This window comes from Anas acuta, chromosome 5 (assembly GCF_963932015.1).
Source record: "Anas acuta chromosome 5, bAnaAcu1.1, whole genome shotgun sequence".
NCBI classification, from domain to species: Eukaryota; Metazoa; Chordata; class Aves; order Anseriformes; family Anatidae; genus Anas; species Anas acuta.
Window position 1 is genome coordinate 52857933 of NC_088983.1, and position 26264 is coordinate 52884196.

At 37.9% G+C, this 26264-nt stretch overlaps 1 long non-coding RNA gene across 1 annotated transcript in view; it reads left to right on the forward strand.

Annotated features, from left to right (window-relative positions):
* Positions 1-16153, forward strand: part of LOC137857785 (uncharacterized) — a 92477-nt gene extending 76324 nt beyond the window's left edge. The window contains exons 5-6 of the long non-coding RNA XR_011097279.1: positions 14760-14890; positions 15527-16153. This is a non-coding gene — a long non-coding RNA (uncharacterized lncRNA). The remainder of the gene's footprint in view (positions 1-14759; positions 14891-15526) is intronic.
* Positions 16154-26264: the final 10111 nt, after the last annotated feature.

Here is a 26264-nt window from a genome sequence, read left to right on the forward strand (position 1 = left end):
TCCCCCCAACTCAACATGGCAGTTGATGTTACAGGCAATGTTTTCTCTTTTTCTGCTTACTTAAAATGTCCCAAAATATTAAAGATACTCCAGATTTTTTTTATTTACAATTATAATTTATCTCTTCCCCTTTTGAAGTGTATACTGAGTTACTGCTCTGACTTGATTACCTAACTTCCTTTCCATAAGTTCTTAATATCTGTTAGGTTACTGTATGAATTGTGTTCACTTAGTGAACAAATATTTGTTTTTTATTTTGTTGTTCAGTATGTACTATAGGCCTTATATACTGTATGCTATGTAACTCCCTGCTGTGAAGATAGTTAGATTTTTTTCTTTTTTCTAATCATTGCAAACATACCTAAATGCATCATAAATGGTAATGTGTTAAGTCTCATAGCATGAAGAGTTTCCATTTTTTCCAATTGACTGATGGGGAGCCTATTCACGGAGATTAAGGTTAAGAGTGCCACATACTTGTAGGTGTTCACTGTGATGCTTCTGTACTGTTTTTTAAGAGCTCTCTGTATTATATAGGCTATTATCTGTTCAAAGCATAATTCAATTGCAACTGGGAATGCTCAGCTATTACACACAGCAGACCCGGAATCTCAAAGCAGGCACCCAGAAAATAAAGTGAGGAACACAGTCAGTGCCCAGATGTGGAGGTGAGTGACTTGTCTGACACTGCCCAAGCATTCTGCAGCAGAGATGGAAGATTCTCATTTTCTAGGGAATTATTTGGTTAGCCTAAACTGTAAACAGCTCTTCAGCTCTTTTTCCTCCTGCAATCTCATCTTTTTTTACTGAAAATTTTCTGATTCATGTTTTTTCCTTCCTATGCTCCTCCTCTTTTCTCAACTGAGCATGTTTGTTTTTCAGTGAGGGCCTCCTTTTCGGGACTCCTCACATTTAGCAAATGTGACTTTCACTGTAATTGAAACTGAGCAAAATAAAGGGAACTATTAGGAAGATTCATTAATGCGAGTAGTGGTATAGGAGACTGAAATTTTGAAAATAAAAGCAAATTATGGTACCAATAGTTTTGGAGAAAAGCTGAAAGCTTATAAATATAATTAAATGCATTTTAAGCATTGCTCATAATCCCATCCTAAAATAAAAGGAAACACTGTTAGGGGAGAGAGATACCAAAAATAAGAACTGTCCATTACATTGATGGCTTGTCAGTTCAATTCTCATTAACTTTGGGGAAATGCCATAAGGGTGTTTTATGCCTCCAGAGAACAGTAAAAGTCTGTCAGTGTTTCATGTTACATCCTCAGATAAATGTGTATTAGCTCTCCTCCCATATAACTACTACCTGGAAACCATGCAAAAGAAAAGGATAGTTTAAAGAGTCTGGAAAAATGATGTGATGGGGTCTTGTCCATTTTCTTGTTCCCTGTCTTCCTCTGCCTCTTTTTTTTTGTTCTCCTTTCCCTTATTCCATTTTGATGGCCTAAAAATACTCTTCAAGACTGAGATACAAAGGCTATAAGGACCCTGTGTCATGTTAGTGTCACGTTCAAAATCTTGTTTCATGAGCAAAGAGGAACCACATGGGCCATTGCATATTTTATATAAATAAGAGTGTGTATATACAGTAATTTTATATGGTATGTATATTGCACAATAAATTGACTTTGTAAAGCTTCAGATTTGTGGTTTAAAAAAAAAAAGGAAATCTGGACCATCTAATCAATGAATAACTGTTATAGTATATTATTAGAGAGGGGAGAAAAAAAAGTAATACCATACAGAATAATATGGTTAAGATAGTTATAGGCACGTTTCTTATTTTCTATCCCATTTTCCTGGTTTTATACTCACCCTTCCTCTGCTCCTCTAAGTCCTAACAACAGACATTTCATTTTGGTGTGTAATGGAAAATGCAGTGACTTGTCAATATGTGGAGTCCTTTACTGTCAGGCAGATGATGTTCATGCATACGGTTTCTTCTTCCTCTGTCCAGGATTTGTTAGGGGCTATCTGTGGCTGTTAACACACTTTTACACTTTTGATCTTTCTTCAGTGGTCTGCAGCTCCACAATACATGCAAATTTACCATATAAGCTTTGTTCTCTTTCTTAGCCCTACCACCAGTTTTGTCCATCTCCAGGTCCGCGTTTCTTTAACTGCCCATTGATGAGTTTATAGCTGTGTGGTTTCCAGTGCTGAGCCTGTTGCTGTTAAAGCTAAATCAAATAAAGCAAAACCTAACGAGCTATAGTCCTGAGGTCTTGCAAATTTACAAAGCTTGTGTTCTTCCAAAGCCTGTGGCCTGATTTTAGCAATGGTAATATAACACAGGGCTACAAGGTAACATTAGATAGGTGCGATTGATATTACCGGACAATACTGGAAAGGTAATTATCCCTTACCAAAAGGGTAGCTACCATATATATATTACTACTAGTGCTTTGGAGGGTTGAGATTTACCAGTATCACTTCATTTTTACAAGTAAAACATCCGTGATACAGGTTCCCATATCCTTAGTTTGTTTTCAACAAAGTAGAAAGGATGACACTACATTTTATAGCAAGTATTGCCATAATTAATCAGGCCCATCATGCGTCTGTTTTGGATAATTGCCAATACCTGATGCCTCAGAGAGAAGCACAAGAAACCCCAAGGTGGGTAATTACAGAATAACTTGCCCATATGGAAGGTTTCTTCCTAATTCTCAACGGTTAAAGATTTGCTTGTTTTCTGACACATGTATACTTACAAACCTTTTAAGAGTTTTTTATCTTGCTACCTGATATTACTGTGGATGTCTTCATTATTCATATGAATATGAAGTCCTACTGGGAGCCCTGAGTGTTTGGCATCAGTGATTTCTTTTGGCAGTGAGTTCTATAGCGTAACTGTGCAGTGCAATAAAAACAAAAATATTTTATTAGGTTCATTTTATTTGGTCCTTGCTGCATTTCAATTTCACTGAATGTCTCATTGCTCTTGTTTTATTAGCAAAGTAACTTTCGATATTCCTTAGTTGCCCAAGATATTTTTGAAAAACATGTAGAGAAATTTAGGCTCTGTATTTAAGCATCAGCCTGAACAGTTTTTTTTGTTTCCTTTTATTTTTCTTCCAAACATTTAGAATCTCTGATTTCTTTAGTACTTTTGAAACACCTTCTAGTTATTTAGGTGCCTAAAGATTGAGTGGTCTGATGTTTGAAACAAACAAACAAAAAAAAAACCAAACAGTTGAAGATGTAGGGTTTCCTGTTTGGTCAGTTGTGTATTTATTGGTCTTCAGTATTCATCTTTCTCATGTATCAGTGCCCTGTTGGCCAGTACAGCAAAATCAGTGCTTTTCTCTAGGGGCAAATCTCCAGTCAGGGATCTGGGAGGTCTTTCTCCATCTGCTAGAGTGTTAGGGTAGATGCTGCTGCACTGTAGATTATTTTCTAGATTATTTTCCTATTATATGGCAGCATATGAGCATATGCTATGACAGTCTCTGACTTAAGTCACTTGCTTGGATATACCCTCTTTGCTGACTGGTGAGGAAGAATGAGGCAAGAAGTGCCTGTGACTTGTTAAAATTCGATTAAAGAAGCAGGGGCAAAGCTGAGTGTGGCAGTTCTCTGTTGAATTCAGACATGTATTTTTGATTCTAGGCTGTGTTTTCTGCTCTCTGTAGTATGAAATAATGTTAATCCAGTGTTTTCACTCCTGTGATCATCTGCTCATTTAAGGATTTATTTTTAAAAGCTGTATTTTTCATGCAGTTTTGAATCAAATACAAGCATCTGTTTATTTCTTGAGTTGTTCTATCTGGTTTAGAACAGTTTCCTTTTCCTTAAATGCATTCTTGAATTTACAGAATTTGGGCAGTGTTGATGGATATTGTGAGACAGAAAAGAAGGGCAAGACATTAGATTAATCTATCTGCTTGGGAGTGCTAGCTGTCTATTTAATGTCTTTTAAAAGTACATTTACCCGGTCAACTTTAAAAATAATAATAATAATAATAATTTAAGTGTATCTGTGGATGGGACTTGGCCTGGGAAGATATATATAGACAATTTCAAGTCTGTATTATTTACATTTAGATCTAGTTTCGTACTTCATTTTGATCCTACAGATTACAGTTGTGTCTGTGAGAGTGGCCAAAGACCAAATGGTTCCCAGGGACTAAATTACCTTCATTCCCAAAAGGAATTCTGGTAGGCCAGGAGCAAGAGTGATAAACATTTCACCACTTTTCCAGGGCTTCTGCCAGTCTTTTAGAATCCAACAGGAAAACAGACATCTGTCAGCATCCCTTTGTCAGCATTTGTCTATCTCTGAGCAAATTATTTTCATTTGCTCTTGATATCATCAGACTGTGGATGGTTGAAAATGCTGAGAAAGACCTTCTGCTTTAAAGGTAACCTTGAGTAGACTGCAAGAGTGACATACTAGAAAATACTTGAAGATTGTTTACATGAGACTTCCAAGCCTTGTTTTGTAGGCTCAGGGCATCCTGTGCAGTAGGTTATATTAATTTGCTAGGGCTGAACTCTCGTATTGCTGTTTACTTGTAGTTTTGTTATAGCTAAGGTTGTGGAAAATACCCTTTCTGCTCAGTGTTTTACTCTAAGTGTACTGGTGCTGAGCTAAGAGATACTAATGTCTCAGAGAGAAGCTTTGAGTGCTTCACTGCATAGCAATACATCTGGTAATAATCCAGATTTTCACCTGCATCCATCAGTCAGCCCATGTTTGCCCCAGTGGGACAGATTTCCTGTCAGATCCATCACTCAGATGTTGGATCATCACCACATAAATCACCTGTGTAAATCAGATCAAGCTGGAATCAAATCCAGCATGGCCGTTAATGATAGATATCATCTCTTAAAATACATAACATGTCAAAGCTGACATAATACTCACTGAGAAAGGAATATAGCCCATCCATTTACTAAATGTAATAAATCAAGAGAAGGAAAAGAATTAAGCATGCATCCCCGCTACCTTTAATGGAGCAAAGGTGACTTGAATCAACAGTAGTCATAGAAGAGCTCCATGTAGTTGCCCAGGTGATCCCTAGTTGCCGCCCAAATGACTTCTGACTGCATCATCAAGTTACAGAAGTCTCAGCATGCTCAAGTCATAGCTACTGAGCTAGGAGCTCAGCTCCAGCTGCTGAGTGTTTATTTCTCACACACGCAGTCTAACTGCCTCACTACTGGCAAGACCGACTACATGACTGAACAGGCACTTATGGCATAATGTGTGCACCTACACTTGTGATTGCCCAGTTGTCATCTCACTCCAGAGGCATTTAGGCTGTTTGTTACTAAAATCACTCCAAATGAACTTTGCTAGAGTCTTTCAAATGAGAAAAATCTAGAGTTTTGGCCAGAAGGTGAATGGAGGGCAATACTTAAAGCTTTTTATTTGGTTGGTTTGGTTGGGTTTTGTTTGTTTGTTTGTTTGTTTTTTCTACTTGTGTGTGTATGGTTTGAAAAAAATGACTGCCAGAAACAAACTGGATATTGATGTCTCTTCTAAAGTCAGTGTCTTATCAATTAGGCTATAATCATGTTCCTTCCTCTAGTGCATATACACTTTCCCTGGGAAGTAGCTCTCATTTCTTCAGGATAACATAGCCATAATTAAATGGGTAGAAGAAACTGAGGAGTCGACCCCTCAGCTGTAGCACCTCCTGACTGGGGTTGCTGGCTGCTTTGGCTCCTCATTGAAAGACAGCTGCGGTTTCCTAAGCATTGGCCAAAGAGTGAAGACTCTAATGTACTCTTGCAGGTTTGGTCCCAGCATCCAGGTACATGAGTGCAAGGCTCTGCAGCACTCAGCCACTAGAAGCCTAAGCCCTCCTCCCCCCCCTCCCTTTAACCATGAATCATTCTTAGCCATTTCTATATCTGATAATGCTTCATACTGTCAACTTTACCAAGCTAATGCATCATCTTTATTTGCTTTATCTAGCCACAGCTTGGCATTTCTCTCCAGTTTACTGAGTCACTCATTTTAGTGTGTCTTGCATTTACTGTTCTTCAACATGCCCTTCTTAGCTGTCATCTCTTCTTTCCTTTTCCAGGCCATTTTCCCCTTCTCCATTCATTTGTTTTCCATTTTGTTTTACCCTCTGTATTTCTGCTTTTCTACAACTGCTTGGTACCTGCTCTTAGGAGATAATGAGCACCTCAGTCTAAGTGTCATGACTGCCCCTTGAAAAAGCTTTCCAGGTTTTGGTTCCTATTTGATCTATAAAAGAAGCTCAGATCAATGAGATCCAAATTTTATCTGGTTCCTTAGGCTATCAAAGGAATGTTTGTTAGTAAATACTGAAGAACAGTCTCACCTCTTCAGCTGAGCACAGATACTCTGATACACAGCTGAGGATTGGGTACCTGACCTTATATAGATTTTTTTTTTAATGTATTTTAAAGCATGTAGTAAGGGTTGATAGAATTATTTGATACATTACATTTTATTAATTTATTCCTTTTATTCCCAGCTATGGCTGCTTATTAGATGCTCCTGAAATCATCATGACTTTTTAGTTTTCAGATATGGGTGTCCGGCAATTTGCACAATCTTTGCTTCTGACAGATGTTTTCAGGCTGCTTATTTCAGCTGTTAACAATGTGCAACTAATCACTTAAGTCACCTGGAGTGTTGTTTCTTTACTCTCTTAAGAGGAAGGTCTAATCAGAAAGCTGAAATTTTATAAGCAGGAAAAAACTAGAAGATTAAAATAAGTCCCAGGTGTAACAAATGTATATATTTGTGAATTATGTGTGCAGGTAGAGTTCATGTGTTCTTGTTGGGGAGATCATTGTAATTTTCCCGTTTAATGACATTTTTTGTTCAGGAACCCCAAAACTCTTTTAAAGACTGATCTGATTTCTGGGGGCCACTTCTGCATAGAACATAAAAGTCTGCAGAATTTTGAGTAAGAATTGTCAAAGCTGGCAAAGAAAGTCAGGAGGAACAAAGTGCTATCTTTCTACTGTCCCAGTAAGGTCAACGTAAGTGGATGTCAAATAGTTCTGATGATTATTTATCCTGGGGAGCCATTATAGGCAGTAGCCAGGATTAGACTTTCAGCTGAGACACTGCTTCTGAGAATCTGAAAATGAGGGATTATTTAGGTGAAAAGATGATGGCTGAAAATGCATTTGAAACCACAGAGTCAGAGAAAAAAGACCAGGGCTAGAGAAACAGAACTGAATAGATTAAAGGAGAATTGATAAGATAAAAATGACACAGTAAAAAATCTGTGTCTATGTTACTAAAAACATATGGGACTGTCTATTAAAATGGAATGCCTCTCAGAAATTTAATTTATTCTCCTGCTCTCTGGATTTCAGATAAGTGTACTCTCATTCTGAAAATGGGAGACTGTGTAAATAGGTTTTAAATAAGTGTTTAAATTTAAACTTTCTAATTTAAATGGAAAAAAAATTTTCCTTGTTATAAACTAGGTATACAAGCTGATTTGAACAGCCAGTATTTCCAGGTGTCTTTGGCACTGTAAATGGAAAGTGAGGTTATGATCATCCTAGTAGTTGGTTTAAGGAGGGAGTTCTTAAAGTTATTTCTGTAAAATTAAGACAAAAAACTAATCAGTACAGTCAGAAATGGTAAATAATCATTTTACCTCTACTCTTCCTAGTATAGATAAAAGAGGGAAGCTGACATATGTAAGCAGTGTATAAAATATTCCCCTGAACAAAATATAAGGTAATGATCTGTTTCCCCTGCTGTTTCGACTATCCAAATGGCAAATTCCCTTAATGCATCAATTTCTGTTTTGATTATATAATGCTGCTAAATTCATGTCAGTGTTATAGTTTCCAGGTCCTGAGAGACTTGGGGCAAAGCTGACTCCAGTTCTCTGGGAATTACAGTTCAGAGGCTTCTACATCTAATATTTCTTGAAGTGACATCTTTCATATTTAGTAGCAGAGTAAGAAGGACCTTAAAAGTTCAGTTCTTTTCCCAGTGCTTAAGTAAATCATCATTCTAGCGTTTAGCAGCATTCCAATTTATGCTTAATGGCATGTATCTATAGCTAAGAGGCTTTAGAAGCACCAACTTTGCTTGTTACCTGAAACTCACCTATTACTGTACTCCCTTTCTTTCCTACTGCTTTCTCACCTGCTTAGGAGTTACCTGGATAAATATGAAGAAATGGATTCCTTGTAGAGCAAAGAGCTCCTTTCCTTATGAGACTCTGTTGGTCTGAAATTCTTGATAAATAAGTTACACACATGGGACAGCTTGGTGACCTTTTTCCCTTTGCATGCTGCTGGATGCGTGCAGAGGTCCTTCTGCTTCTGGCCCAGGTGCTTGAAGTTGAACATAGTTCCAATTTACCATTCACGTACAGTTTACAGTTAAAAGAAGCTTCCTTAAAATTTATTTTTGTTCTAGCTGTTTTCTTTCCCACCAAGTTTTGTTAGGCCTCATATGTCCCCTGCACTTCAGTATTTGGTGGGTGTTCTTCTCACTAACTCTCTACAACGCAAATAGTGGATGCTGTGATGTTGTGGATTCCTAAAACATGAGTGGTGGCAAACTGGATCATCTGCTTTTGTTTTACTTTTGTCCTGTCCTTCCACACAAATAAACAAATTGGGTTAGAAGAATGAATTTAATTTTTTTCTTTTGGTGTTCTTTTGAATAGGTTTGGTTTATAAGTACTTCTCAACAGATAATCAACATGACTTTGTTGTTATAACATCCAGTCACTTTGTGTCACTCTCAGTAAACAGCACCTTCCTTCATTCTTATCCGTTTTACACTAGCAGTTAAAGAGATGAGAACTATCTCAGATTACTTTGATTGTTTCTCAGCTTGGGTGAATACTTTACAAGGTCATCCTGATCTTGCAGGAGGGGGTATAAATTAAGAAAAAATACATGATGTTGGGGAACATTGAAGAAGCTTCAGCTTCATTTTATTTTCCATGCAAGTTGCTTCAGTATGAATGTTCATTTTTGCAGTCATTCATGATTATTTCCATATGGCCATATTGCAAAAATATTGTTTACTTGTAATTATACTCTGCTGAAAATCAACACTGAGTTACAGTGACATCTAGGAGTGAATTGCATGAGAGGCCAAAATTAGACAAATAAAGAGTATTCATTGTCCTGTGTACCACATTGTGTATCAGCATGAAGATTCATGGAAAAAATCACTTTAGCCTTGGATATGGTTTGTGGAGGACAATGCGACATATTCCACAACAAAATAGGATTTTGTGAGCCATGAGGAATCTTTATAAGCCATAAAGGAGACAGCAAAGAGGCAATTTCATTGAAGTATGTAGACTTAATGGTATCTGTAATGTCAGTATGAATTATTAGAGCTATTCTGGCCCTGATGGCAATGAGGAAGTAAGAGGGGGAGCATGAAAGTAGGAATGTTATATGAATAAAAAAATAAAGAGGTGGAAAGCTTATATCTTGCAGTGGAACAGATGAAATGTTACTCTGTGGAAATACTGCTCCAGTACAAAACATCTGCTGGAGTCCTTCAAAAAAACATAATTAGACAATTAAAGACAGGAAAGAAATGGTGTTTGGGGATCATACAAGCTGCTTCAGAACAGGAATCAAAAGCCTTCCAAAGATGGTGGTGGATTTATTGGTCTATGACAAATCCTGACCAATTTTCCTCCTCCGAGAGCCCTGGAAACAAGAACTGTATTTCGGCTCTTCACAGAGACATCAACTTTTGAAGCCCCAAACTTCTGATATTGAGGTCAATACTATTTTGTATTTCTCTTTATATTTAGAAATGAAGCAAAAGATGCAAAATAAAGTGATCCTGCTCAGGATCACGTAGAAATCAATGGCAATACTGGGAATAGATAATCATGGGAAATCAGTAGTTGCTGGCTTTAAACTTTGGATAAGAGTTTGAATCCAAAATTATAATGGTAGACACTTGGACTGTGGAATTAAAAGATAGTCTTCTGACATTTATTCTTGGTTTTATCTCCTAAAAAAAATGCCCTGAAATAAGAAGGTAAATGAAAGTATCCTGGCTGTCTGTGTGACTAGATTATCAAGAGGTTTGCTGTTCACAGTTAGAAGGAATTTCACACTGCTAGTAAGCAACTAGGACGTTTTTCATCCCCTGCAGAAGAGTAAGCCTTGAGAAGTCCTTGTACTGTCAATATATGAGACTTGGACTCCCAGCACAGACAATACCCAATTTACTTAGGGTTGCATAGTCAATCTGTCCCATCTTTGACTCTACAAGGTTCTGGCCATGTGCTCAAGGTGCTCTTAAGGAAGTAGATACCTGATCATGTCTTGATTTTACACAGTCTGATGGCTCATGGTACCAGCAGGCATGGTAAAATTGAAGAACTTTCTGTGGAAGGTGTGTACTGTAACATCTGTGTAAGATGGTGTTGCACGAACAGTTTCCTGATATTAATGTGTAATATTAGAGCAACAAAAAGCACATTTGAAATTACCACAGTGTGAACTTTGATCTTTAGATCAAAGAGTTTAGATTTCAGAAGAATTTTGTTGCTTAATTTTAACTGTATTATGAAATCCATTGTAACCACTGTTTATTAAACAAACAAACAAAAAAAAAAAAAATAAATAGCTGATTAAAATGATATTTCCCTGGGGGAGGGGGGGGTTGAGAGAGCTCTGACTTTCTGACTTTTTTTTCTGACTATACTTTTGAAGAATACAGAAATTAATAAAAACCTAGAAACTTAATACAAACCTAGAAAATAATATTCCAAGTTGTCTTAACCAACTGGACTTGTTTGAATTTTTGGGAATATTGTACCTGGAGATTGTTTTGACTAAGAGTTCCACACCAACCTTTATTATGTTATCAATGTGGATCCAAAAACTGTGTAGAACTTTCTAACCATCCACAAGTTTAACATTTTTAAAGAAAATGATTTTTTAATTTACGCTTCAGCTTTTTCAATACCATTTGACAGCTGGTGGATGGAAGATGTTCTCAAGTGCAAATACTGCTCAATAGATCTGATATGTGCCCTGGAAGGTAATTTTTAAACTCAGGGAACCTAACACCTTGTCTCTGATAGCAATGACTTCATTTTCAACCTCTAGGTGTAGACATAAAGCTTCATAGTTAAGATTTCTCTTAGCAACTGTTTTATATGCTTAGTCCTATAACTTATAATAGTGCTGAAAGAAATTCAGCAGGTATCTGTGTGCCACATTGCGCTCTAATTTTTATATTTTTAAACTGTCTGTATTGCACACAGCACTGTAAAACAGAGATATCCACTTCTGTTTTTAATGAGCTAGTCTGGATATTACAGCACATCAGAGCTCAGTAAATTAACCCATGCAGAGCTCTGTCTCATGTGGTTAGACTCTAGTCCAGTGCAAATGCAGTAACAAGAATCACAGTTGAAAGTAATAGATTGCACAAGGCAAAAGCACTGTGGGATAAACACTGCCACTCTAAAGCCTGCAAGTGGTGGTGGGTGTGAGGGTGAGCAGTATTAATAGCAGCAGCGCTTACCAGAACAGTCCTGGCAGTGTTGCTGTTAATTGTTTGCAGGAATAATAATTACTTTTGATTAGGGATACAACAGCAACAGTGTTCATGTATTCAGTAGAATGCCATTGGAGTAGCACAAGGATGCTGTTTCAGAACGGATATGAGCTGAGAAACAAGGAAACTTTGAAGGAGATTTCAGATTCAAGGTGTGCTGGTTGCACTGGTGTTAGACTGGGAGAGCTGGACTGGTGATGACACTGGCATGGTGATAGCAGTAGTAATTTTGTGGTGGGTGTTAACAATGGCAGGCATTGAAGCAGTGCTGGCTGTGGCACTAGTGTGTGCAGGATATCATGCATAGAAATGCCATAGCTGCTTTTCCGTACATTTTTGCTGCACTGTCCTCCACCTGTCCGCTACATCACCAGAAGAGATTATACATTTCTCATTAATCACCTCTGCTGTGCACTTGGCTTCTTATCTGTGAGAATAGCTTTCTTAGGGGATGCACGGACTCCTGCTTGCAGGAGATTTCAGAGTATATTCTCCAAATATCTTTCAGATAAGAAAGAAAATTGACAGTCTTAAAAATGTATCAATTTTTCTTTGCCACTTGAGGCCTGTAATCTCTATAGTAGGAAAATATTTAAAACATTTTAATAATCAATGTGAAGCTCCTTTTATTGGTTTGAGATTCTCATCAACATATTTCTGCTACAGGAAAGTATCATTGAAACAACTGCTTTTCTCACATAGTGTGAGAAATATTTCTCTTAGAGAGATTTGCCACTGTCTACATTCTAGAATACCAAAATAACCATTTGCTGAAAATGTGAACAGTCTCACTAAATATTTACTTTACATAGATATAACTCAACTCAAAAGTCTTTATGGTGGGATTGTAACTGAAGTGGGGTAACTGAAATAAAGACCACAGGGAAGTCCAGTGCTTTAAAAAAAAACACAAATGATATTGAACTGAAAATATCTTTCTGTCAGTGTGTTTTAAGTAAATTTAGTTAAAGAAAAAAAAAGGATGCAGTAACTGTGACTGAAACCACCTTATGAGGTTTACATACTATTAGAAAAGGAATAATCCTAGACTTTTGTATGGGCAATCATAAGTGGAGACTTGCAGTATTTTTGTTTACCATAAAGCCACAGTTTTTAGAAACCTGTAATTTCAGTAAAAATGCTGGTCTTCATTTTCTAAAAGTATGGTTCTAGCCTTGAAAAGAAAAGTTCAAAAATTCAGATCTTAGAAAGAAAAAAGCTGTATTTTCATTTACTGTGTATTGCAGGAGTTTAAAGTTGCCAACTTCTACAGCCCAATTCATGACATTTCAATAAAATTGAAAATAGTAGAAAATTATATTTTATTTCAAAAATTTGTATGATTCCAGATCTAGATATTGGATGTTATACCTTTGTCAGTAAATTTTAAAAGCACTACCCTACCAGTACTTGATGTATAAATAACAAATTTAAAGCAGAGGCATAAAAACATGTAAAGGCTGTAAGCTGAAGTTAGAAGCCAAGGATGTGGGCAGATGGAAAGACCATTAGGCAAAGGGAGCTTGTTTTGCACAAGGGCAGGGAAACTGTACCCTCTCTAGACAGTATGTTGTCGCTGTTAGAGCTATCTTTAAAAATAATAATAATAATTATAGTAAATTCTGTAGGTTCTATTAAAGGACTCAGACTAATGGCCATGATGGAGCCAGCTGCGTTGCCATAACTAGAAAGGAGGTTATACTTAAAGAAAAACATGCAGAAAGAAAAAATATTCCTTAGGCTGAGCACAACAGAGAACTTCCCAGAACACGCTTGCTTTTGGCTGTCTTTCAGGTCTCAATCTCTGCCTTTTATTGCTTTGGCTCTAGCCTGCACAGCAGGGATGGAGGATGAAGCTCAGTAGCTGTAAGTTAACAACCAGAAGCAATTTTGATTGATTTGTCCTTCTCTTTGCAGTATTCCATTGGAAGCATCCCCAGGGCACGTTACTAATTGTTTGCCCTTTACTTTGGGACCACTGGATTAACGGCTTTATATAATTGCCATTTCTTCATTGTTAATACAATAATGGTGTGATGAATTTTGTAGTCAAGCAGTTCTTGGCTCTGACTATAGAGGGGAAAAATTATTACCATTTGAAAATGAAAAGAGGTTCCCCATCCCAATGTGTGAAATGCTACAGTGTGATGGGACAGCAGCTTCTACAGGTACACTGCCATTAGACTGGGCAGGACTTCCAGTCACTGTGAGGCTTGGAAGTAGAGCTAGCAGAAAAACAGACGTCTGTAGGTAGTTCTATTTTAGACTGATATTTTTTTTTCTTTCCCCTTTTTTTGGTGTGGTTATTGTTGAATCTATTTTGGATGCCTTCTACCTACATGTTTTTAAAAGTGATGAATAGCTCCTAGAAATACGTACAAACATTTGGACTGTGGAGAGCTGAGTTCAAATTGCACAGAAATCTCATCTTTCCTGTCTTGTCATGGGATTAAGGACAGAGGGCAAAGTAGAGGTGTTTGTGTGAAGTACATGCAGCTGGCTCCATCCACACAGCAGGTAACTGAGTCCTGGGTGAGCCCTAAAGAAAAGCTCGCACCCTGAGCTTATCAACTAAGAATTACCTTAGAGACAGCCAAGAGAGTACACCAGCAATGTGGAATTGGTGTATTTGGCCCTTTGACCTAACTCAAGACTACTCCTGCCTGGAAATGAAGACCAACAATACTGTTTTGTTGCTTCCCACACCTACAGTGTGGTTGTGAATGGTAGTGGCCAATTGGTCTTAGAGCAGGAAGACATACACAGTAGAAGTTCTCCTTTGTTATTGTCTTTCCTTTTTGTGATACTGCACCTGAGCAAGACTATTTTTGGACCCTTTATATAAAATTGCAGCATTACAGGAAATAGATATGTTGCCCACTCTGCAGAGGTGGCAAGATAATTTGTCAATTAGAACAAAACAGTTCTAGAATGACATTTATGTCTCTGCTATTTCTGAAGCCTCTTTAATTAGATCTGAGTTCATCCATGTGTCAGCTGAGGGAAAGGTTATTAACTATCCCATGTGAAGATGTTGGAATGAGATGAAACACAGTTTGTACTGGACAGTAAGCATTGGGAAATCCCAAGTTTTACAGTCAAAACATGTCTGCAAAGGTTTTTTTTTTATTTTTAATCTTGTATTAGAAAATGAATTTGGTGCTAGGCTGCCAGCCTTGGATACAGAAACTCTGTTTATCTCCTGAATGGGTATTACTTGGCTTGACAGCTTGACAGTTCCAGCCCTTGCCAGTATGCCTCAGTCTTGATGAGAGGAGGAGACATCACATCTGATCATGGGGAGGATGAAGGACGTACTAAAGACTGTTCAGTCCCTGACTTCTGGGTTATTTTCTCCAGGTTTGTGAGATCATCTCCTATTGAAGGGTCATATAACATGGCAAAAGAACAGAAACTCCATGCATAGTAGCATCTATTCTGAGTGGGGGTTATCCATCCCTACATGTATTTAAACATATGGGCAGTGGCCAGCCTAATTTCTTTTTCTAAATGGAAAAAACAATCAAACAAACAAAAAAATAAATAATAAAAAAAAAAAAAAAGAGCTTTTCTGTATCACACTAAAAGCAAGAATGAGTGGGTATTTCTGCTGATTTTCAGATTCAGCTACACTTTCTTGTATGAATTTCTCCTGATTTAGAGACTGGACTGAAAAGGGAAACATTTTTTCCTTGCATTAAAAAAAAAAAAAAAAAAAGTAAATATGGTAAATATTAATACCTCATATTTCTTAAAGTTTTATGTTTCATTTTCCATTTTATGTTTCACGTTTTCCATGAATTACTGTTTAGTGTTAAATAAGTTAAAATTATGCAGCTCTAATCTATACAAAGGCAACTAAAATTAAGACAAATTCAAAGACAAGAGTATAGGAACCGAATGGCTTCCTTAGCAGCCAGGCATTTTCTCAGCTATTTACTTTATTCCCAATCCTTCAATCTGACACTAAAAAGAAATTTCCTGTCTTTTTCTTAGAACTGGCTTGTCATGCTTTTTTCCCTGAGCGTCTCACTAGAAGTGATTTTGCTGTATTTAACCACATCCTGTAAGAAATTCTAAAATGTAAAGTATTATGTAAAAGGATTTTCAAAGGAGCCATCTGAGTAAACAGCCCAGTGAAAATGGGACGTGTTTAAGAAGATTCAAATGTATTCCCAACAAGACATTAGAAAGTTTAAAGGTAAGCAATCAGATTGTGTACTGCCACAGTTGCGCTCCAGGCACAGGGCATTACCATGGAATTAAAACCAGTTCAGGAACTTTCTAAAGATTTGAAAGCTTCCTCAGTACCCACAAAGGTAGAGCATGAGCAGAACATCAGAAATGCAGTAGGTCCTGTATGGCATTTTTAATTTGAGTGATGAGTAGTTCTTAATCTCTGTGTACTGGTTCTCTGGTGCTAAAGGGAAGAAAGTCAGCCTGCCAAGTTCTGTTGCTTGATCTCACTAACTCTCTGTAAAGCCTTCACCAGGTTATTAAACTCTGTCTTTATCACCTGTGTGATGCAGATAGTCATTATCTACATCTTACTTGATTTGCTGAGATTATGACATTTGTGGGACTGAACCTGCATAAGCCATACTGAGCCCATTGAGATGATGTACGGTAAAAGGGCAGTATGTATTAACAAATCTGATGTATTTATCCTTGTATAAATTGCTTAAATCCGCTGCAAAGGCTGCATGATGTTCTTACTCAGCCTTGCGTTTTGGTTTGGAAATGTACAATGACTGGAGGGGAGTAACTACTGATTTCATTAGCATTACATCTACTACAAAGGCTCGGGAGTGAAGGGAGACTAAGGTACGCTTTCTTGGCCATTTGTGCCAGGATATCAAAGGGCATTTATGTACATCTGTGGGCTACTGTTCAGACAGATAAGGCTTTAAAGTATTTAACATCTATAATCAATATTTCATATCAGTCTCACACTGTTTCTCTTCCTTCAGTCTCTGTTTCTGGCCCTCTTTGTTTCTTCCTTTTAATGTGTGTTGGTTTTCGTTTGTTTTTTAACATCTGTTAACCTGAGAAGTTTTTTTTCACTTAGTGCTTCAAATACTGCTTCAAGGTAACCTTATGGCCTTTCCTGAGAAAGGATCTGTGAGACTGACACACATTCTGGGAAGATGTGCATGTCACAGATGAAATTCTTATGAGGTTATGTAAGATAGTGTATGAAAACTGGGGCAGGGATGTCAGTCAGCTCTGCACTACAACTGAAATGAGAGGAAAGGGAACCTGATGTATAGAAGTGCAATTACACAGCACTGCAGCAGAACTTAAATGCTGTTCGGGGAAAAATGTTTAATTGGGCAAGGGAATATGGAACTGCAGCTGCTTTCCTCTAACCCATACCAACAATCTGATGTATTCCAGCCTCCTGCCTTACCTTTCTCCAACTCAGTTCTTGTTCAAAAAATAAAATCAAAAGTAAATAACAGAACTTATACCTACTACAAAGTTCTGGTTTTGGGTGCTTGTTTAAGAACCATTGAGTTTAAAGCTTTTTCTCTCCTCTCACTCACTCGCTCTTATCCTCAGTGCTACTGTCCTAGGGCTACACTTCCATTCTTGGCAGGGATATCACTGCAGATCCATGAAGATCAGGCAGAAAGTCATTTCAGTTTGTGCTCTGCATCTGCTACCAGTCTTTGGCATTACTGGCTGAGGTCCTTTGGCATCTCCCAGCATTTGTCTCCATGCATTTCCCCAATCTCCATAATCTTTTCCCCGCTTCTAGGACCCTTCCTCCAGGCAGTGTCATTACTTTCTTAATTCCAGGCCCATTTCTTATTTATTTCTGAGACCACTACCTTTTGCGGACTCAATCTAAATAGTCTATGTGTAAAAGCACAAGTGTGATCAACCTCCTAAGTGGTGATCTTCTTTTATGTCTCTCTATTAATTTGAGGATTCACAATGTACTGCTTCTTTAGTCCAGCTGTTACCAAAATTTACAACCAGTCTACACTGGTTGCAGGTTTCTGTTTGAGCATTTGAATGTTCATTTTTGGATACTCACCCCCCACTTGCATACCCCCAATTATCTGCTGCCTGCAAGTTACATATTTTTTGCCTACAACATTTACCTTCTCATGAAATGTTCAAACCATTCCACTGTAGTTTAGTGTTTTGCATTGCCTGAAATCTTCTAAGTACAATTTAGCCAGCAGTTAAGATTATTAGAATATAATATTATGCACCAGCCAGAGGAGCTTTTATATACATGGATTAAAACTCTTTCCAGGTAGAGTCGACCAGTACTTATTTCTCTGAGTAAGAAAGTCCAGGCAGAATGTGTTCTGCATCTGATCTTCAGGAGGTTATCACCACAATATAATGACACTAGTGACAGCAGCAGCCAGACAGTTAAACCTTTCCTTGTACAATGAAAATGTTCCCTTGAGAGATCGTACATAAGGTCAGATCATGCTTTGTTTAGTCCTTTCAGCTGAGATGACTGAAGTGTAAAGTCAGAGAGGACTGAATTCAGATAAGTGGGAAGATGGATTATGAGCATGAAGTATAAGAATAAAAATATTATTTGGGATGAAAAGATAGGTGTCAAAGACAAAGGTATACCAGCACTTCACTTACATAGATAAAACTTTCAATAAAGCAGAAAATTATTATAATGTACTTAAAGAAGTAGAACTGAGATTAAGTGACTTTTACAGCACAAAACAAACGTTAGCAGACAGCCTTTCTGAGATAGCATAGTGAAGTGAGGATAGCGGGCAGTCGAGAAGAAATGACACAGTGCCCCAGGAAGGAGTCTCCTAGGAAAAGAACAAAGGCAAAACAAATGTGACTCCACATGACCCTACTTTGTTGAAGTTTCCAGTATCAAGTGCACTTTGGAATAACCAGTGGGAAAATTACCCCCTTAAAAGAAAGAAACAAAAATGAAGTAAAAAGTCTTTTTATTATTATTATTATTGCTTTTTTCTTTTCTTTTTTTTTTCCTAGATGAGTGAAGACAGGCCTCATTAGTTTTGGAGAATGGGGATTCCACATGCTTGAGTGACACAAAACTGTTTTTTTTCTTGCTTTGCTTTTTCCTTGAATTGTTTTTCCCTGACAGCATTCCCTTCATCTTCTATGACTTTCATTCCCCTTACCACCATTGCCTCTTTCATTCTCTTGATTCCTAATGATCTCTTTCTTCTGTTTATATAGCTAACTTCCTATTCCTTTTTTTTACTGTTGATTTGATATTCCTTATTTTTTCTTTCATCATCCCAACCCTTTTAGATTCCATCATCTTTCTTTGTTTGTCACGTTGTTTTCCAGTTTTTCATCCTCTTCCATTACTTCCTTCTCTCTAGCCTCTGGCGTCCATATCACACATTTTCTCAAAAATACTTCATTTTTGATATATCACCACTAACTTCTTTCTTAATCCTATCCTGTCATTTTACTGCTGACTTAGATTCACTTTCAGCTCACTTACCATCATCATAAAGTGATTTGCCCTAGGGCCTGAGCTCATAGAAAGTGAGAAAAGGCGGAAAAATGGCTGTCTTAATATCACCTTCTTGCCCGGCAAAGTTGCTTCGTTTCTTTGTAAGCTTCATATGTTGATGTTAGCAGTAAGCATATAGTCCTGCACATTATCCCTGCAGAGGCAATACCAGTGACAATAAGTAAAATCTACTTCTTCTGTGGTAAATAGTTCTGGAAGCACTGGGTTTGGGCTGATCAGATAGAGCTGAGCATAAATTCTGATGTGACAGGATGCTAGTTGTGTTGCTGAATCTGTTCCAAACTGTTCTGTTTGGGTCAGTGATGCCCTTTACTGCTACTAGTAGTGCAGAGAATGAAGAATGGGCCTTGTCCTGACTGATTCAGATTGCCATGGTAAAAGAGGCGGGTTAAGAAAGATAATCTTTTAGCTCCAAAGTGAGTGCATCTGGAGTGAAAGAAGTGTGGTAAACTAGGAAGTCCACAGTGGCATTTTTACACGGATACTTTTCAGCACAGAATGCAGTTTAATTACTACTGTACCCTTTTTTCTACGCTGGGTGCCTGGGTCTGAAGGGCTTTGCTGTTGTGCCCTCTGTAATTGGAGAACAGGTTGTTCTTTGGGCCATTAGAGGGCGGCTGTGATACAGTGCCTGGGACCTGCTGAGAGTGTGCCTTTCAAAAGGGGTGTGTTGGTGAGATATTGCTAGAAACCCAGGTGCACAAACTAATTCCTGTAGATTTTCTATCAAACCGTCCAGACCATCTCATAATACTTCAACACTCTGCATCTAGTCCCTGTTCTGCACTGGTTTAGGATAAGCTGGATCTGCTGTGATTTTGGAAGTTGAGTAGGGATACCTGATACTCATTTACCTTACCCATTGAGCATCTTTGTCAGCTGCAAACCATCAGGTATGAAATCACCTCCAAAACAGACTTCATGAGTGCCTGTTGCTGTCTGTTTTTACTGTGTACTGCAAGATATTTTAGGAGCAAGGAGATTTTAGTTGTAATGGTTAAGGCTCCTTCATTGCCTGTATATCTACTCTTGTTCTATCCATTCTTTATTTGGACTAGATTAGCTGACAGCAACTGACTGTGCTTATTTGCAATATTTGCTTCTATTTTTGAATGTTGTTGTATCTTGCTGTCTTTGTTTTTAACATCCTGACTTCAGTGTTTATTGCTTAGTGCTTAGACACCTCTAAGTAAATGTTTTTATGAATAGGCGAAATAAATGATCTTCCTGCCCCCTATTTCATTTCTGTGGGCAGAAATAACCTTGGCACAGGGTGTTCCAAGGATTATTGATTACTGGAGCTGTGCCTCAGGCCATCAGCTCCTTCAAGGCAATTATTAATGTCCTGCATGTCAACAATTATTGGAAAAGCAGTGAATGCATTTGCTGTGTTCTCTGATCACTTTTCCAAAACAGCAAGGTTCTGGCAAGAGTGGCTAACTAAATTAGAAAGTCAGGGGACAGAGCACTAGGTGGAAAGTCGCCCTTCTGGGCCAGGTGAGGAGAGAGATGCCTTGGACTTTAACCTGTAAGGTTAAGTCACAATGAAGTGTGGAGTGGCAAGTAGTTCTGTGATCCACAGAGCTAATGGAGGTTGATTTCTTGCAGGTCTGTGTGCTGCGTTCCTTTAAACACACCGTAATGATATATTCAATCCTTTTTGCGTTCCCTGAACAATTGTACAATCCCTATCCCTTTGCTTGGGAGAGCGGCAGCATGTGCTGTGGATGCATTTAATCTCTACGTATAGAATCATGCTGTTGGCTGCTGCCTCGGGATGGAAAAAGCCAGAATTCTTCCCACAGGACCCAATTTTCTTCTGTCCTGTATTCAGCTGCATTCTGGCAAATTTTCCCTAATCACTAATTTAAGCCAAAAAGGTTATATGAGGAAACTATAGCTGAATAGTCAGTTGAACACACAGCACAATCATGTGAAGTAATGTTTTCTTAGCGAGGCAACCAAGAGGGGAAAAAACAGTTATGGTACATAATTGCTGGAGGTACTTATCTATGGTTTTATCAACGTCCAAAATAAAAACAGTGATGTTCCTTGTTTGTAAATAGCAGAAATTGGCAGATAATGGCCTAGTGTTTTGAATGAGGAGAAAAGCAATTTCTGCAGGCACTTGTGACAGCTCTGTAGAACTTTAATATGGCTGTAATAGGGGAGCAAAACCAGCTCTAGAGTACTATTCATCTTGTGCCTGTTCCACATGCAGCCTGTTATTTCAGCGTTGGTATTCCCCAGACATTAGAGTCCAAATGGTAGTAATAGGCTCTTGAGTTCAGAGGTTACAATTCCCTGCAAGCTGCTGCTGAAGAGATAAGGGTATGAACTAGGGAGAATGGAAGTGTGGCTGCTAGACCCCCCAGACCTGGTTTCCCTGGAGAAGCACTTGTCTGGAAAGTGTGTTTCTACTGCACAAGTTCTTTGAAACAAAAATGGCATAAATTATTTAGGCATTGCAGCGCTGCCCACAGCTTCCATGCAACTTACAGACAAAATCTAGGTTCTAGTTTGTAGCGCTCTAATGATCAGAAATTGTCTTAGAGGTGTCCACAACCACCAAGATCAACTGACTTGGATATATGCAAGTGGGATTTTGGTCATGTTTATTATTATTATTAATGTGTGCTGGTAAGTGCTGAGGGATCTTTACTATTTTTTTTAAGGGCAACATTTGAGTGCACTGCAACTTAGTGTCCTTGGCCTCATTTAGCCATTTTAATCAGTCTGGCCTCTGGCTTGTTTGAGTCCAGTGTTTTCTTTGTCTTGTGGCAGGAGATAGCACTAACTCTAACCAGAGCTGTATGAAAGTTAAAATATTCACAGAAATTTCTGGTAATACACCGCGATGCAATAAATATCTGTGTTTAAAATCCTGCAGTGTGAACCTGCTTCAGAAAAACAGAAGTAGTAGTTGTGGTATTGGTATATGGTGCAGATACCTCCTGAAAAAAAAACAATAGGTTCATTAAAGTAGGTTATCTAGCTTACCGTGCTGGGAGAATAAGTTGCTTGTTCTTTATCATCCTGTTTTACCTGATGGAGAGTACAAGTGCTCACAGAGTGTGTAAAGAAGACAGATAACCTGTCACATGCAGCTCTGGGAAAGCACGTGCCGTTCTCTTTGATAGTGTGATTTTTTTTAACACATGAAAATTGTTGTTGCAGTAAATTTGGAACAAGTTAGAAGGTCCAAGCCCCCCTGCTCAATGCTTCCTAGCTTCTGTATGCTCATTCTTGTGTCTGTGTGTACAGATCCCACACTTCCTCCTGTGCCAGGCATTATATGGATGTGTAAAGCTGGCCAGGCAGAGGAGCTGTCATTCCCTCCTTGTATTCTTCTGTGTGATGATCAATAAGAATTGCAGTCCCTGCTGTCTTGTGGTAAACAGCAGCTATTTAGCCTGGCTGTGAATGAAGAGGAGAAAACAAAAGTTTAGCTTTAGTTCCTATATTTTCTATCAGACTAATTGAACAAACAGCAAATGCAAAAATCAACCATACCACACGCGCAGGCAAGATTTAGACTTTCTGGAAAAGGCAGATTTGCTGTATATGCACCATGCAGTTAGAGTTCTTGCTCCTTCTTTCACTATCCATCCTAAATCATGGATGGACAATGGTGTTTGGTCCTAAAACCATAAAGTTACTGGGCACCAGTGTGCCCTTGTACAGAGTTAGATAGTGTGACTCAGGTACAGTGGACCTGATTCACTGATGTCCTCTTGGCCTCTGCACCATTCAGACACTTAAGAGAAGCCGGTAGTGCAGACTCTTAGCTCACTGATTTGATGTACTACTTGTCTGCACAAAAACAGTTAATTATTTTAGAACTGTGAACTCCTTCTCACTAATTAACAGAAATGCAAATGAAAGACTAAATTACAAGCAAGAGAGAGTCTGTTCTTAGTCTGTGCTTCAAAACTGATCCCAAGGGTAATAAAATAAAAAGGCCTGAGCAGAGCACATATATTCCAAAAGCAACTTGAAGGTCTGGAGTGTAAGTGGAGATAAGAGAAACAGAAGAAGCTGCCTTGAGTCATTTCATTCTCAGGTGTAAAATAAAAACAATATTCTTGCCTTAGAAACATCTTCAGATTCAGGAAATTCTGAACTTACTTGGCTTTAAGAAACTCATCACTGTGCTCATAGTGCCTATTGAACAGACAACACCAGCGTCCCATCTGCAGTGTTTTATCACATGCTTCTGGGGGACTGATGATGATTTAAGTAAAACTTTGCCATCTCTTTCACCCAGGCTTCTGTAGCAGAGTTTTCCAGAGCCTCTGTGGAAGCATTTTTTCCTTTATTTTTCTCTTCTTTATTTCTTCTCTTCTTCCCATTCTTTTCTCATTCTTGTCCTGCTGTTCTCAGGGTCTTGTTGCCCCTATAAGAACGTAAGAACTACCACCCTGGTTCAGAGCAGACACATCTAGTTTAATACCCGGTTTATGATGAAGGTCCAGCACAGAGCACCTAGGGAAGAAGTATAGGAACAAACCAGTTGTAGGAGGATACAGAGAGATACCCTGTCAGCTCCCAGCGGTCTGCATTGTCTTAGCTGGAGGGTAAATTTGCATAAATTTTAATAGCCCTCACTGGAACTTTCTAATGAACTTGTCTAATACCTGTTTGAAACTATTTTTTTTTTATTTCTGGCATTTAAAATAGCTTGTACCTTTGGGTTCATGGTTTGATTGTGTTGTAAGAAAAAAACAGGTCCTTTCCCTTGCATAGATCTGCTACAAGATAATTTCATTTGTTGCCATCTTGTTCTTGTATTATGAAAAACTGTGACAAACCATTTATCCTACTCTTTTCTGTATCATTACTTTTCTCATTCATCAGGAGAATCTTTTCAAAGAGTTCTAGTCTTTTTCTTTTTTTCCTCCATATGTGAGCTATTCCAGATAACTGATCACTCCTCTCTATCTCCTTTTTAGTTCCAATTGTAAGTGGAGGGAGGATTTGGGAAAGTACAGAAGACAGAAAAGTACAAGTAGTTTAGAAACACATCTTTGCATGTGTTCATAAAAGGGTCTTTCTACTTTTCTCTTTAGCTGCTTTTTTTTTTTTTTTTTTTTTTTTTTTTTTTTTTCCTGAAAGATCCTAGAGTTTTGTTTATCTTCCTGGTCAATGCTGAGTGTGAAGCTGACATGGGCAAAGTACTATTCACAGGGAAGCTGGCATCTTTTTTCAGTGGGGAAAGTGGAGAGTACATTGTGTATGTATGAGTAAGATTTTTATTTTTTTTTTCCAGGAGTGCACTGCATTCCATTTATTACATTTAATTTACCATTTTATGGTCCAGTCTCTCAGTATAGTCATATCTTTCTTCCATTCTTTGTACTCAGTTTTCTTTTAACTAAATAATTTGTCATCAATTTTATCAGTGTGTCATTCAGTCCACTCCCATATTATTTTCAAACAAGTGGAATGGGTCCTGGTACAAATCCCTAAAGGATTCACAAAATATATTCCTTCCACTGTTTAGAAATGCGAAGAAAAAGTGCTGTTCTTGTATTTCTGGCCTGCGGGAAATCATGGGGTGTTACAGTCAAACAGTCTGCATGAAGGTTAATTAAGAACCTAGACTTTTAGATATTTATGCATCATTTGAGATTTGCCTGTCCTGAGCACAAGGAAAAAAAAAAAAAGTTCTTTTTTTAGAACAAATTAGAAAGAATCACAGATCACACTTTTGCAGATTCACAAAGAAGCTAAAAATTCTAGTTTTCTTTCACATTGTTGTGTTTGGCTTCATTGACTTTGGCTTCTCTAGGGCTTGTTCACTCTGTGCTTCATAGCAGGAATTTAAGGATGAAAATTAATACAAAGGGTGCTATCTCAATCCCAGTTAATTTTAAAGGAATTTGGCCTCTACTGATATGCTTTTTCTGGTCTGAAGTTGAAATCATTAGACACCAGTGGGTTTCTAATGGTCTTCATTCAAATTCATAAATTCAGCAAAGCTTATTTATAACTCAGCTTCAGGTTTATGCAAAAACATGGGCCAAGGTTCTCTAAAAATTTGCACACAGCAGATAAGGAGTCTCTGACCACTCCAGGTAGCTTTCATCTTAAAGTAACTTTAGATCTGAGGCAACAAAGAATGTCAGATGTCTTGATGTAATTTGAAGCATATTAAAATAGCAAATGAGATTAATTTCAGTTTATTATCCATTCTCCACTTAATGAGCTGACCATCTACGTGTCTTTAATGCATCCTATTGGATCCTTAATCAAACTTAACTCAAAAGATGATAAAAACACCTTATCATCATAAAAACATCTGGAGTTTTTCCCTTGGTAGATAAAAAGCAAGCCTTCAAAACCTAACTTACTCAGCTTGTATGGAATGCAGAGATGAACCTTCTGATTAGAAAGGGTTTAGTGGTAAGAGTACTGGTATACAGGTGAATGCAGGTTCAGAAAAAAAGGTGACAAATTGCTTCAAAGTTTGCTTTGTATTTGCAAGGTATTTCAAGGACTCATTTAGGTTTTCTTTAATCAAGGTAATGAAACTTTAACTATGGGATGGATACAGCATGCATCCAACTTTTAGGGAAATTAGTCAGATTTTTGGAGCAAGAAAGCACTGTTACATATAAATAGCCTGTCTTTTAGACATAAAATCATGCTTGAGCCTGAATTAAACCTTTGAAACTTTTAGTTGAACTGGAGAATCTCTCTTGGACATACAATCAAATTCAGATAATGGAAATAGGCACAGCCTGAACTGAACTACATCAGTGCTCAGACAGTTACCATTAAGACAAAATGCCACCTTCTCTCCAACCTGTTTTTTCTGGTTTCATTGCTAGTTACTGGATTTTATTCACATAGCATTCTTCAGTTTGATTAAAGAATTTTATGATAATCTCTAATTATTGTGCAAATTTCTTGTCCATTTGCTGTGGTTATCTGTATAATGCACACACCCCTTATACTAAGCAAATTTGTACTCCAGAAGTCATTCACCATAAAAATGTTTTTTGGTCTTCAAATCATTCTTGTGAAGGGAAGTGAGGAATGAGAGCACTGTTACATTTCCATAACACTGACTACTGTGTCAGGCCTGGGGTTTTCTAAATAATTCCTGGATATTGCCTAGAGAAACAGAGCCTTTTGAAGAAGCAGGTGGAAGAACTTTTGCTCTGAGATATTCATCAAGGAATGAATACTCTGAAAATTCTTTCAAGGACTCTACAAATGCCT